Genomic DNA, 15,000 nt, shown 5'->3' with positions numbered 1-15,000 from the left:
GTCCGCAATGTGACAGCGGACGCTCTATCCAGGTTCACACCGATAGAGTCGGAATGGTCCTTAGACGCAGGATCATTTTCCTTCATTCTGAATCAAGTCCCAGAACTGCAAATAGACCTCTTTGCGACGAAAGACAACAAGAAGTTGCCCCTGTACGTGTCCCCGTACGAGGACCCCTTAGCGGAAGCAGTGGACGCAATGTCCCCCGACTGGAACAGATGGTCCAGGATTTATCTGTTCCCTCCTCACAACCTTCTGTTGAGGGTCCTCAACAAACTGAGATCCTTCAAGGGGGTAGCGGCAATAGTGGCCCACAAGTGGGCGAACAGTATGTGGTTCCCCTTGGCGTTGGAACTACAGATGAAGTTCGTGCCGCTACCACATCCAGTTCTGACCCAGCGAGTCCAGAAGTCGACTGTCTGCGCTTCATTACAGAAAACCCAGACCCTGCAGCTCATGATTTTCTCGCCCTAGCGGTGAGAAAGCGTTTCGGGATTTCGAAAGCCAGCATAGACTTCCTAGAGGAATACAAGTGCAAATCGACTAGAAGGCAATATGAGTCATCTTGGAGAAAATGAGTGGCCTTTGTAAAGGCAAAGAATCCGCAGGAGATCTCAACAGACTTCTGCTTATCTTTCTTCATCCACCTCCATGGCCAAGGGTTGGCAGCTAACACGATTTCAGTGTGTAAATCGGCTTTGATGAGACCCATTTTATTTGCCTTCCAGATCGACCTAGGTAACGAGATCTTTAATAAAGTTCCAAAAGCCTGCGCTAGGCTCAGACCTTCAGCACCTCCAAAGCCCATCTCATGGTCTTTAGACAAAGTTCTTCATTTCGCTTCTCTGTTGAGCAATGAAGAATGTGCGTTAAAGGATTTGACGCAAAAAGTTATTTTCCTATTTGCACTCGCGTCTGGGGCCAGGGTTAGTGAGATCGTAGCCCTCTCAAGAGAGGCAGGTCGTGTTCAGTTCCTTGATGGGGGGAAGCTGAACCTGTTTCCGGATCCTACGTTTCTCGCCAAGAATGAGTTACCCACCAACAGGTGGGGTCCCTGGAGAATCTGCCCTCTGAAAGAAGATGCATCTCTATGTCCAGTAGAATGCCTAAAGGTCTATCTTCGTAGAACTTCAGACTTCAAGGGTGGTCAACTATTCAGGGGAGAAACATCAGGCTCAAATTTATCTCTGAATCAACTCAGAGCGAAAATCACATATTTTATTCGCAGAGCAGATCCTGACAGTACACCCGCAGGTCACGATCCGAGGAAAGTTGCCTCATCCCTAAATTTCTTTAATTGTATGGATTTTGAACATCTCCGTTCATACACGGGCTGGAAGTCTTCCAGGGTGTTCTTTCGCCACTATGCGAAGCAAGTAGAGGAACTTAAGAGATCTGTGGTAGCACTGGGTCGTGTAGTTAACCCTACTGTTTAACTCTGCGAGGAACAGTGGTCTTAATTGGGACGATTAAGTCCAGGGGGAGTGTGTAGGTACATACTGTACTACAAACTAAATGAGGGCATCAAGTGCCCATATAGACTGTTCATTCTTTCAAAGGTGAACCTAGCATAAGTTCAGACATGTGTGCCAAGCGTTTCTAACGCTAATGTGATTGATTTGTAATACAGAGTTTTTATGACTTGATACCTTGGTATCTTATTAAAGTGGTGTTTAATGGTTTTTCTTTCAGATAAACAAGTTCTGTTAATATCATACTTATGCTTAAAGTTTTGGGTTACCCTCTTTTATATAAATATATATATTTGTTGTTAACCTGTCTGTTTATTATCTGTCAATAAACTTGTTCTTGAGAACCTTGCGTCTCTTTCCCCTGTGTCAATTTATTGGTATAATTGAGCATTTTAATTCTATGTATCTTATCTGGGATAATTCTGATAGAATTGTTCTGTTATGCAAGCTATGTTGCATTGGTTTATGTAAGTCCCCTAATGGGAGGACTCCGTCCCATAAGGGACGAGGGCGGTTTTATTAGTTTCTTCCTATGCGGATATAAACCTTTGTCCAATACAAGTATTGTGCGGATTACTGGTCAATATATTGACGCAGTGGTTCTATACAAACTATGCTTTACTTAATATAGGGCGAGACCACTATATTAGCTTGCCTGGTATTCATACATAGATATATGTACTCTTCGAGACTTTCCAGAGTCTAGTAGGACTCTTCCCTGTAGGGGGCAGGAAGCTCTAACATAGTTTATAGTTAGTTGAAAAGATGTATAACGGTAACATCTTAGGTCTCTAGGTCTAGTCGACCGGGAATAAATACCTCCGGGGAGTACGGCTCGTTCTGAGAATCCACAGATACAGTAATGCTCTGGTACACTTCCATCAGGACGACATGGCTTGAGCCCAAAAAACGGATTTTGAGCGAAGCGAAAAATCTATTTTTGGGTGAGATAGCCATGTCGTCCTGATGGACCCGCCCTTGCCTTTCTAAGAAAGGGCTGTAGGACCCCTCCCTACATACAGTATCTGTAGCACCTCGTGTACGCTACAAGGAATACAGATGGCGCCAGGATTGGCGCCAGGCACGCATACGAATCGGGGGATAGGGAAACCTTGGGAGCGGCTCCCCTTTTTCTTTCCCGAATTCGTATCTCGTCAATCTCCCTCCTACGAGACGAAATCTCTGTTCAGGTCGTAGATTGCCATGTGACGTGTCTAGAATACGTCCTCTGATATGTCGCGATATCCCTTTCACGAGGGATACTCGCTCCAGGAGTTAGAATTCTGGTACCTTAAGGTAAATTCTCTGGGAATATCGCCGTAGTTGTAATATACCCTAGGAAGCTACCCTATAGGAACTTCCATCAGGACGACATGGCTATCTCACCCAAAAATAGATTTTTCGCTTCGCTCAAAATCCGTTATATATATATATATATATATATATATTTATGTGTATATATATGTATATATATACATATATATATATATATATATATACATATATATGTATATATATATATATATATATATATATTTATATATATATATATATATATATTTATTTGTTTGTGTGTATGGGTGGGTCTGTGTCTGTGTCTGTGTGGTTGGGTATGTATAGTATACCATTTTCATTTCTTGTGAATGGAAAATAACCATATATATATATATATATATATACAGAGTTAACCTAACAATAAGATCGAAATATTTCTAATGCTCCATGTCCAAATAGTGTATATGTCACACAACCGAAAATGCCTCTAACAAATATTATACTTAACAGTGATGAATACAAGTTGATTAAAGCTTTTTTTTTTTCAATAGCATTTCCCATATCACTTTATATCACGTTAACTGAACCTATGCAGTTCCATGTATTGTAACTGGGACTCGTTTTGTTTCGCAATGGAAGAAAAACTGCCTCATAAACTTGAAGAACTTCCCAGGAAGTGAAATGAGATAAACAGGGACATGTGATAAAATTCTGTTTTCTTAACGATTAAAGATTCCTTAATCAATAAAACTTCACTTATCATTGTATCCAGAATACATAAAATAATAGCTAACCATATGACCTTATTACAATAACCATTTGTTAGAACTAAATTATGGTAACATTTAGATAACTTAAGTAATTTTGTCGTTTAATTTGGATTTGCAAAACCATTTGGTTATGATTTATTATGAATTATTACTTTTGCCAACGAAGTAGTAAGGCGGTTTTGTTTTACCGCTTTTTTATGTATTTGTTTGTGTGGGCGTGTATTTTTTTGTGAACCACCTCCAGGCCACACTTCCTATCGTAAAGTAATGAAAATAACAGAAATTAACTATTATGTCAAAGGTCAAAGTCACGGTCAAACAAAATGTCAAATTCATGTAATCGCTGATTGGACATCATTGTCATAGAATTCAAACTTGGTCCATATTTGAGTGTATGAAAATCCACGCCCATTTATCCATGTTAAGGTCAAGGGTCAAATTTAAGGTCACGCAAAATATCGAGAAATGAGCTGCCTGGGTTGAGGAATGTACTCAACTGAGAGCCTCTCTAGTTCTCCCTCTTATTAGTTAGATATTGATATGTTTCTATTATGATTCCTCATACCTTTCATATTTACTTGTAGTTACCTTTGATATTCGAAAAGTTGCCCATAAACTCATACACACACATATTTCATTTGAAGGGGCTAGGGTTCGATCCCAGTGTGAGATAGATATTTATCACTGTTTGAACACGATATTGTGTTGATTTTAATCCATATACATAATATATATATATATATATATATATATATATTTTATTTATATATATATGTATGTATGTATGTATGCATATATACATATATATATATGTATATATTTATACATATATATACATATATATATATATATATATATATAATATATATATATTTTTATATATATATATATATATGTGTGTGTGTGTATATACATATATATATATATATATATATAGATAGATAGATATATATATATATATATATATATCATATGTGTGTATGTCACCTAGAAGGGCACAAAGAAAACTCTCGTTTTCCTTACACTACCTGTTAATGAGGTAATTGGAACAGTACTTATGTATATTATTGTCTATATGGCAATGAAGATTTTAGAGTTTGAAACATTAAAATGTTGTTTGATGACAGTCATTTATGTATTCTCATGTCAAAAGCTATGCGTATCTTTAATCTTTGCTTTTCAAAGTTCATTGGGATAAATAAATTGTGAGCCATTAGACTGACAGGAATATTTACAGTATGGTGCTAGTTTATGTCTACAATCACATATCTTTGATGTACACTTCTTGCAGTTACAGATTAAGGTGATGTCAGCTTTAACCATCTGAATGCAGCTGTCAGGCATAAACAAGCCATTAATTGATCTGAAGCCATACAAGTTTGGATCCAGAGAAGTTTCTCTGAGACAGTTCATCTGCAAGTATGCTGCATGAAAACTTCTATGAATATGCCCCATAGAGAATGTTGAGGTTAGTGGCAGCTGATAGATTGTCAGAGCCTTACTTTGGTGATATATCTGGTATCTTAATTCATATGTCATATTGCATAAGGACTTAGGCTTTACAACCTTCACTAGATAAGCTTCTGCTTTTGCCATTGTCACATCAAGGGACAGGTCATTGAGATTCAATTCAAATCCTTTTAAGAAGCTAACTGGGTCAACTTTTAGAGCTGCAGCTTTTGTACACAACTTGCTTGTTTTGTTGCTGCCAGATAGAGTAGCGTACGACAGGCAGTACATCACAGAGGGGCCCAATCTTCTCTCTGATTATGTGAAGAGGAATATATCGAGTGGAGTCGCCTGCACCAGCCCTCATCCCGAGCTCGGAAAGTCCATGCTGTTGCTGTATATGTCAGTGGTTGAGTACAACAACAAGCACATGTTTATCAGTATGTAGTAATCGAATTCTCATTGTTCTATCTGTGCTTGCCTGTAAAGCATTTGGAATAAGTCTGAGATCAGCCTCTCCAAGGTCATAATCAAGCTTTGGCAATTAACTAACTGTATTTTGAATAAGTTGATTTTTTTTTCCATTTGAACCATCAGTATCTGGCATACCTCTTAGAACATGATCAGGCCAGTGACTTATGGCAGTAATTAGCCCTTTCGACAAATGTTTCTGGAGTTTTGTTTTGTTTGATCCAGAGACCCAGAATGTATCCACCCAGAGTAGCAATGGTGTTGACTCACACAAGGTACTGATATTAATGTCCCCGACAGTTGCTCTTCTCAGGCTCTGAGTCTATTACCGATCCATCTATATAACTATTAGAGACGAAGTCAACTTGTGATGGTCTTTTGCCAGTGATGTAAACCATATTTCAAAATGTTTCACAAAGTTTACCAAGAGATGTCAGGTTCTTTGTTGTAATACGTCTGATGTATGCCATCATATTGACCATATACGTTGTGGTACATTCGTAGTCCCATCGTGTTGGATTGATGTAGTCCTTAGCAGATAGGTAATTCTCAAGATCAGATGTCGTTAACTTTGGACTAGTTTGGTCTTAAGTCCATCTTCACATTGTAGATAATTCGTTTGTAGTAGGTTATAGCTGAAAACTTCCCTCATATCACATTTTTTGACTCCAGCTATGTCTACTGTCTTCTGAGTAAAGTTAACCTTCGCCTGAACTGTTTTCTTCTATGGAGCTTTACTGATCATTTTGGTAATGCTGTTGATTACTTTTAGATTTGTACCATAAATAGTGACATTCATTCTCTTTATCTTGATGACAAAGCATTCAGCTCTGAATGTTTCATAATTCCCTTTATGAAGGTCTCTCAATTGGAGCAGCCATGCCCGGACATCATCAGGTATTATTTGTGTTGCTTGGCTTTGGTCCTCTCTTATACTCTAAAAGGGTTTTCCTTGGAGTTCACAAATGTTATAATATACCTATTTTTTTCAAACTCTCCATCACTATCTGGCTTGTTGAATTTATGTCTTACAATAAGCTTGAAGTTAAGAGGCCAAAAAACTACTGGAATCTCTCTGAAAGTTACCTGCTGCCAGCATCTCATGGTATATCATCTCTCACTCTCCTTCTTTCTGGGACTGATTAACATACCAGAGCTACTATTCTGTTACTTATTGATGGTTTGTTCCAGGCACATGTAAGTATCCATGGCCTTGAACAGACCACCTATTTTCTTAGAAAAAAAATTCCCAGCTAGAAAAGCCTTGTGAACATCTGGGAAGTTTCCTCATGTCCTCAATATACACAGAACGCCATTGCAGGTAGCCTGTGAAATATTGCAAACAAAGGAAGGATGTTTTGAACATTGTATTGATGCAGATTCCAGCTTCCTTCACAATCAGCTCTAATAAAGTGTTTAAGATTTTTTTTTTTAAAGTCTGCGTGTAATTTATTAGAAGTCATTATGAAGGCCTTGAGATACTCCTTGCTATATTGTGGGATCTTCTCTTTCATACTAGCTTTCAGTCTCTGAAGAACAGTTAGTTTCCATTGATAGCTTTCTGTTGCATATGTCATAAAAAACTCAAACTACAACCTTTCCATCGCTTTTGCTGACACTTACATTCCCTTCTTTGACCTCATATTGATGGATCAATTCAGAACTGCTTCCACTACATTCATTTCGAATATTGCAGACTCAGTTCAGATGATCTCTGCTCCTCTTTCATGCAAGTACTTTTCAATATATCTAAGCAGTATTTTGATCATTTGGAATGAACCTATGCACAAGACCAGATCTGAGAATTTTGTAGGGCACAATAGCAGTATTTCTCTTGCAATATGGTACACACCTTCATCACACGTAACAGCTCCCCTTATTTGTTTAAGTTGACCTAACATATTCTGAACTTTCTTCAGAGCTCTGAAGACAGTGGTAGCATTGTCAGTCAATAGAAGCAATGGAAGAAATTTAACTTTTTTTTCCTGGCACATTTTCTTCATTAACTTCTCCCCAGCTCGTTCCCATTTTTATATGGGGTCGCCATTGCGGATGAGCCGTTTCCATCTTTTTCTATTCTGCGCTTCTGCCTCATCAATCCCCTTCTCCTGTAAGTCTACTATCGCACACTCCCTCCATCTCTTTCTTGGTCTCCCTCTTCTTCTTCTTCCCTGAACCTCCATCTCCATAGTATGTCTCCCAACGTGGTCCCCATCTCTCCTCATCAGGTGTCCATACCATCTCAGCCTCCCTTCCTGCACTTTCTTTGATATTTCCACCACCTTTGTCGACCCTCTCTTGTCCCCCCGGACATCTACCTAAGCATTCTTATTTCTGCCACATTCATCTTCTTCTCCTCTGTCTTCGTCATGCTTGCTGTTTCCGTTCCATACAGCATTGCTGTTCTTACCACTGGCTTATGAAATTTTCCTTTTAACCTCAGTGGTATTCTTTTGTCACAAAGAACTCCTGAAGCTGCTCTCAAGTTGTTCCAGCCTGCCTGCACCCGATGTTTAACTTCATCTTCCATAGCTCCCCCAGCGTTAACAAAGGATCCCAAATACTTAAACTTATCAACTCTCTTTATCTGTTCTCCCCTAAGATGAATACTTTCTCTATCATCCCCCTCACTGGTGGTACACATATATTCTGTCTTAGATCTACTTATTCTCATTCCTCTGTCGTCCAGTACTTGCCTCCATCTTTCCAATTTCATTTCCAGATCTTCCCTGCTCTCTGCGCACAGAACAATATCATCTCCATACAATATGTTCCATGGTACTGCCTCCCTTATCTCTTCTATTAAAACGTCCATCACTATGTTAAAGATAAATTGGCTCAGAGCTGACGCTCGGTGTAATCCTACTCTCACCCCAAAACCCTCTGTCTCCCCAGCACTGCTCCTCACTCTAGTAAATACATTACGGTACATCTCTTGTATCAGTCGAACGTACTTCACTGGCACAGTCCTCTCCCTCAGACTTCTCCATACCTCTTGTCTTGGGACTCGGTCATAAGCCTTTTCAAGGTCAATGAATACCACATGCAGGTCTCTTTGCTTTTCCCGGAATTTCTCCATTAGTTGCCTCAGACAAAATACACCATCTGTTGTTCCTCTCCCCTTCATGAATCCTATCTGCTCTTTACCTATTTCTACTTCTTCTCCTAGTCTGGCATCTATCATCCTTTCCAGTATCTTCAAAGTGTGGGACATCAATTTAATACCTCTGTAATTCCCACACTCTTGGACATCACCTTTCCCTTTGAAGATTAGGATCAATATACTCCCACCCACGCCACTCATTTGGTATCTTTTCCTGCTCAAAAATCTTTACCATGAGATCGTACAGTATATCCACTCCTTCATCTCCTAATGCTTTCCATGGCTCCACAGGAATCATGTCTGGTCCAGTTGCCTTCCCATTCTTCATCTTCCTTCATTTTCTTCATTTAACAGCTGTTCAAAATATTCTTTCCTTCACTTTACAATGTCTTCCTCCTTTCTAAGTACTACACCATCTTGATCTTTTATTTGTTTGATGTGTGTAATACCTTTGGTGCTCTTATTTCTAGTCTTTGATAGCTTGATCATCTTGTTTAATCCTTCCTTTGTCCCCAGCTTGTTATACACACCATCATATGCCTTAGCTTTAGCTTGGGCTACTACCTTCTTCACCACCTTGTTTTTCTTTCTGAACCTCTCTCTGTCTTCCCCTGACTGCGACTCTCCCCATCTCTTCTTTGCCTCCTTCTTATCTTTTGCAACTTTCTCAATTTCTTCGCTCCACCACCAACTTTCCTTTTCTTCCCATATGATACAAGATGTCTCTCCTAGCAGCTCCTTTCCATGCTCTCTCATTACTGCTGCATTTCGTGTGCACCATTCTTGAACATCTTCAATTCCTCTATCAATATCCTCCAAAACCCTTGTCTTAAATTGTCTCATCTTATCTCCTTCCCTCACTAGTTTGTACCATTAAATTTTCCTTGTCCCTTTAGCTTTAGCTTTTCTTTCCCTTTTTGGGCCTAAGTCCATACATAGCAGTCTGTGTTGAGGGGCTACATGGTCACCTGGGATAACCTTGCAGTTCTTGACCTCCACCAGCTTTACCTTTTTATACAGGAAGTAGTCTATCTGGGAGTATCTTCCCCCACTCTTATAAGTTAATAGGTGTTCCCTTTTCTTCTTAGAGAATGTGTTTACTATTGCCATGTCAAATGACACAGCAAAGTCCACTACACTCTCTCCTTCTGGGTTTCTCTCTCCAATTCCATGGCCCCCATGCACCCGACCAATTGCCTCATTCTCACTTCCAACATGGCCATTCAAATCTGCCCCCACTATGACCATATCCTGTTCTTCCAGTTCTTGCCTTACTCCATCCATGTCAAGAAATTTCCTTTCTCCCTTTCTGAGCAACCAACTTGAGGTGCATATGCACTTATAATATTCAGAATCTCTCCTCCACAACACATCTTCAATCTGATGATACGGTCATTCTTTCTATGCACCTTTATCACGGCATTTATCAGCTCACCAGACAGTACTATACCAACTCCATTCCTACCTTGTTTATTTGCTCCGCTATAATATAGCTTATATCCATCACCCAACTCTTTAGCTTTATTTCCCTTCCATCATGTTCCATGCACACACAGGAATTAAATGCAGCCCATGATGGTGTAGCCTATCTATCACAATTTAACTTGACTGTGCCAAATTGAATAATGGATATATACAAAAGGCTCAAAGTTCAGGCAACATGTTTTCTCTTGATGGCATTGCTCTTGTCCATGTTATACAAATAATCTGTGACAACAGAGCTTTAAGTCAGATCATGTTTTATGGATTCAAACATATTTTGACATGAAAACTCATGTCTAAAACGTTTATCTCCTTAAATTACACAGGTATCAGAGATGTGGATTTTCATCTAGGCAGTAAGAGGTCTATCCTGAAATAGTATTGACACTGTATAATGACTTAGTGCGTATTGTCAGTTAGGTGGTATCTAATAGATGGTGTAAATGCAACTAACTTTATTTCATCAGACAGCAAGCTTTTATAACAATTGTTTCAATCATTAAAAGTAGGTCACAAAAATTAAAATATATTGATACAAGCAGATACAGGAATAAACAGGTTATCAGTACGAGGGGACAGTGATGATGATAAAAAGAAAATAGAAATACCAATACAGTGTATGAGCAGGTGTGATACACATGCAGTACATGTCTCCCCCCCAACCCCCGGAAAAAGATATACCTGCAAAAAAGGGTGTCCTGCTCTTAAGAGGCGAACTGTAGGTGGGTCATCTGGAAAGAGATATGCAGGTCTTAGGTTATCAATAGAGACCCAGTCTTCTTTGTCACGCATTTTGAGAAAGAATGCTTTCGGTATACGACTGATCACAAAGAAAGGGCCCATGTAAGGGATGTTAATGGGGGTTTGCTAGTGTTGTTTTGCAGGAAAAAAGAGCGTTGCCGATTGCAAATCTGCAGGTATATGTTGCTTAGCTTGGGGCTTGTAAGTCTGACAGCATGGAGTAAATTTTCCCACCACGAGACATAGGCGCTGGAGATTGTCATAGGAGGTTGTAGAAGGAAAAAATTGACAGGGAGGACTAACAAGTTGCCATAAACCAATTCAGCTGCCGAGACAGGGGTCATTCCCAGGAGGACCCAGGGAAGCTGGGAAAACCATTTAGAGTCCTTATAGTGAGATATCAAAGCTTCTTTGAGGGTACAGTGAAAATATTCAACAATAACGTTGGCAGTAGGATTGTATGCAGTTGTATGATGAAGGGTGATCCCCAGTAAATTTGCTAATGATGGCTATAATTAAGAGGTGAAAATGGTACCCCTCTTGAAAGTAATATGCTCAGGGATAACAAATCTCATTATCCATCCTGATAGTAAGACAGATTTACACAAGGTGGACATTGCAGTTTCCAAGAAAAGAGCTTCAGGGCAACAAGTGGAGCGGTTGATGATAGTAAAAAGGTAACGATGTCCTTGTGATGTGGGAAGAGGACCTATAACATCGATTTGAATATAGGCAATGAGCCGCTGAAGTTGAGAAAATGTGTCCTCTCCTGAATCCATGTGTCTATGTACTTTTGAGGTTTGGCATGAAGTTCAGGCAAGGATCCAATCCTTAGCACCCTTAGTAACGCCATGCCAAATGAATTTTTCTCCAGTAGCTGCGAGTAGAATGGAGCGAGGTATGTGAAAGGCCATGAATGATATCAAACACCTGTTGGAGCATGGGAGAAGATATCCATGGTCTAGGTCTACCAGTACTGACGTCACAGAGGAAGGTGGCGTTGGAGTCATTAAGAGGGACATCCTCCCAAAGCAGAGATGTGCAGGATGTACTACATGCTTACTACTCTGGATATTTTGGTTGGGCTGCTACCCAGGCGTTGTGATCCAATCCCAGGTGAATGGCGGCCAATGTGTGTCTTGATAGGGCATCGGCAATGGGATTCATTTTCCCAGGGACGTTCTGAAGGGTACAATTGTATCCAGCCATGGTGGAAATATGTCAACATCGATGAAGGGACCAGGTGTCAGAATATTAAGTGAAAGTGTTCAACAGAGGTATGTGGTGAGAAGTTGTTGACGGAAAAGTTCTGGGTACGATGTGAGGAGGTGGGCCTAGGCATCCATGGGTTCACTGATGTGGAGAGTGAGGTCTGAGGGGCCGGCGGGTTGCAACAAACTCTATTCCAACAGATCGGAAGCTTTTATAATAACAATTTCAGTGAAAGAAGAGCACAGAAACTCAAAGATATCAATACAAACAGATATAGGCATAAAAAGGTTATGAGTTCGAGGGGAGAGCGATAATGACATTATACAAACAGAAATACTGTTACAGTATATAAGGGTGTGTTATACACGCGTGGTCAAACATCTTCCCACTTTTAGTATTGTAGTATTTGCATGGTTAAAATTGTCAACGATTCCTATAATGAACATTCCAGAATCAAAGTGGTAGGCATCGGGACATTCCCCATAGCTGATGGTAAGGCCAATGCAATTGAATCCTATTATCAATGTAGAATTCTAGCATTTTTTTATGCATAGCTTGAGTGTTTATGATATGAAGAGGTGTTCTGTTCCTTCCATGATGCATATTGTAGTATAAGATCTAGTAAAGAGCTTCCATTCGTAACTCTTTGAGCTTGGAGAAAGTAGACAGACCATCATCTTCAACATAATCTTCATCAGGCAACCTAGAACAAAAACTAGTATCTTTTTTTAAGAATTCGGTGCTCTCATTGAGATATTATCATGGAGAAAAGCGAATTAATTGTCTCTGGAGACTCAAATTTTTTAATGGATGACGCATCAAATCCTAACACTTTGATATTTAATGAGTTACTAGAATCATATTGACTAGTGAATAATGTCAACTGTACAACTACTTTAACTGGGCATACGCTAGACTTAGTTCTAAGTCATGACATGAATAATATTGTATGTGATATAAAAGCCAAAGAGAAATTTAGTATCTCCTCAGTACACAAACTTATTACATTTAGTCTACCTCTACAGAAACATGCATTAGTAAAGAAAATAAACTTTAGACATAAATCAAATATTTTCTTATCGTATTTATTGAAGAAGTTACAAAAAAAAAAAAACATAAATGATGCTATCAACATTCCCTGTGATCATGATGACCAACGTCTGTTAGGAGCTAAGTGTGCTAACTGTCTTATGACCACTTATAATAAAGTGAGTAAAATTGAATATGATATCATGTGCCCACCAATGGAAAAGGCTGTAACAGTAAAAGACCAATCTCCTTGGTTTGATGGAGAAACTTTGGTAAAAAAGAGGGGAAAAAACGTAAAGAAAGAAAATGGTATAGGTTAAGAACTAAAAGTACTTGGGTAAGATACAAAACTGGTGCGTGTCAATATAACTACCTACTAAGAAGGAAAAAAAAGTTAACAGTATAAGAGAAAGATCCTCAAAGCCGTAACAGACACAAATGAGTTATATCGTCTCCTGGGTGGTGTAATGGGAAATGTAAAAGAAAAGAAGCTACGTGATGAATACAGTGATCAGGAACTAACAAATAATATTTTTTTTATTCTTTAAAAACAGAAGTGGAAATGTAACCAAGTTATTTGTAAATACTCAACATCAGATTAATAATACACCAGGCACACAGACAAAATTAATACGATTTAACAACATAGCACGAGATGACATCACACAGAATGATCAAAAAAAAAAAAAAAAAAAAAATGCGCCATCGATCCTATGCCAATATCTGAAGTAATTGGAGACTGAGACTTTTCTAGTCTAGCCGGAATAATAATATGAATAGCAAATGCAAGCATTGACGAATGTAAGTTTCCTAAATCTGAGAAAATGTCTATGGTCACAACAGATCTGAAAAATGCCCTGGACTACCGGGAATTGAGCTCATATAGACCTATTTCAAATCTATCCTTTGTCTCAAAAGTGCTTCAATATGTAATTCTTGAACAACTAGTCAGCCACTTAGAAGTAATAGAAGCTTTGCCTGATAACTAATCTGCTTACAGAAAACTATACTCTACGGAGACAGCCATCTGCTCTGTTGTAAATGAAATTCTAGAAATGATGGATGAAAATAAATGTGGTATCTTAATACTGTTTGATCTCAGTGCTGCTTTTGATACAGCTGCGCATAAACTGCTACTAAATGATCTATGGTCCATTGGCGTTGAAGATCAAGCCTTCGAATTCCTAAAAGACTACTTAGTTGGTAGAAACTCTTATTCATCATATGAATCCTTAAACAGAGGGGTACCCAAGGGAAGGTTACTGGGCCTAATTTTATTCTGCATCTATACTATTCGTTTATCGAAATTGCTACAAAGGCATGGCGTGAAGTTTAAACTATCTGCAGATGACACACAGTTTTACTTCTCCATAAATGATATACATAACGCTGCTGAAACTCTAAACCGAATCCTTGATAGTGTTAGAGAATGGATGGTATTTGAACAACTAAAATTAAATGAAAACAAAATTTAATCCACGGTGGTGGGCGAGAAAATCAGCATGAGAAACTTATGCGATATTCCAATGAAAATAAATAATGACTCGGTGCCGATATCTAGTAAAGTTCGAGATCTAGGTGTATTTCCTGACTGTAACCTGTCTTTAAATGCCCAAATAAATAATGTAATGAAAACTGCTTGTTATTATCTAAGAAATATTGCGTTTATAAAAAAGTACGTGGACAAAAATTCTGTAAAGAAACTTGTGATAAACTGTGTCATTACCTGGATTGACTACTGCAACTCTATCTATTACAATTTACCAAAAGTGCAAGTTAAGAAATTACAAAATATAATAAACATAGGAGCAAGACTGATAAAAGGTGTCCCACCTAGAGAACGGATCACCCCTATACTAATTGATTTACACTGGCTGCCGATTAAAGCGAAAATTTAATTTAAAATATGATTAATAACCAAGCAAGTTATCAGAATCGGGCGTTCAAAATACTTAAGAGAACTGCTACATATTGCGCAACCAACAAATCATGTCGA

This window comes from Palaemon carinicauda, chromosome 23 (genome assembly GCF_036898095.1).
Source record: "Palaemon carinicauda isolate YSFRI2023 chromosome 23, ASM3689809v2, whole genome shotgun sequence".
Taxonomy (NCBI): domain Eukaryota; kingdom Metazoa; phylum Arthropoda; class Malacostraca; order Decapoda; family Palaemonidae; genus Palaemon; species Palaemon carinicauda.
Note: the sequence above shows the minus strand (reverse complement) of the source record.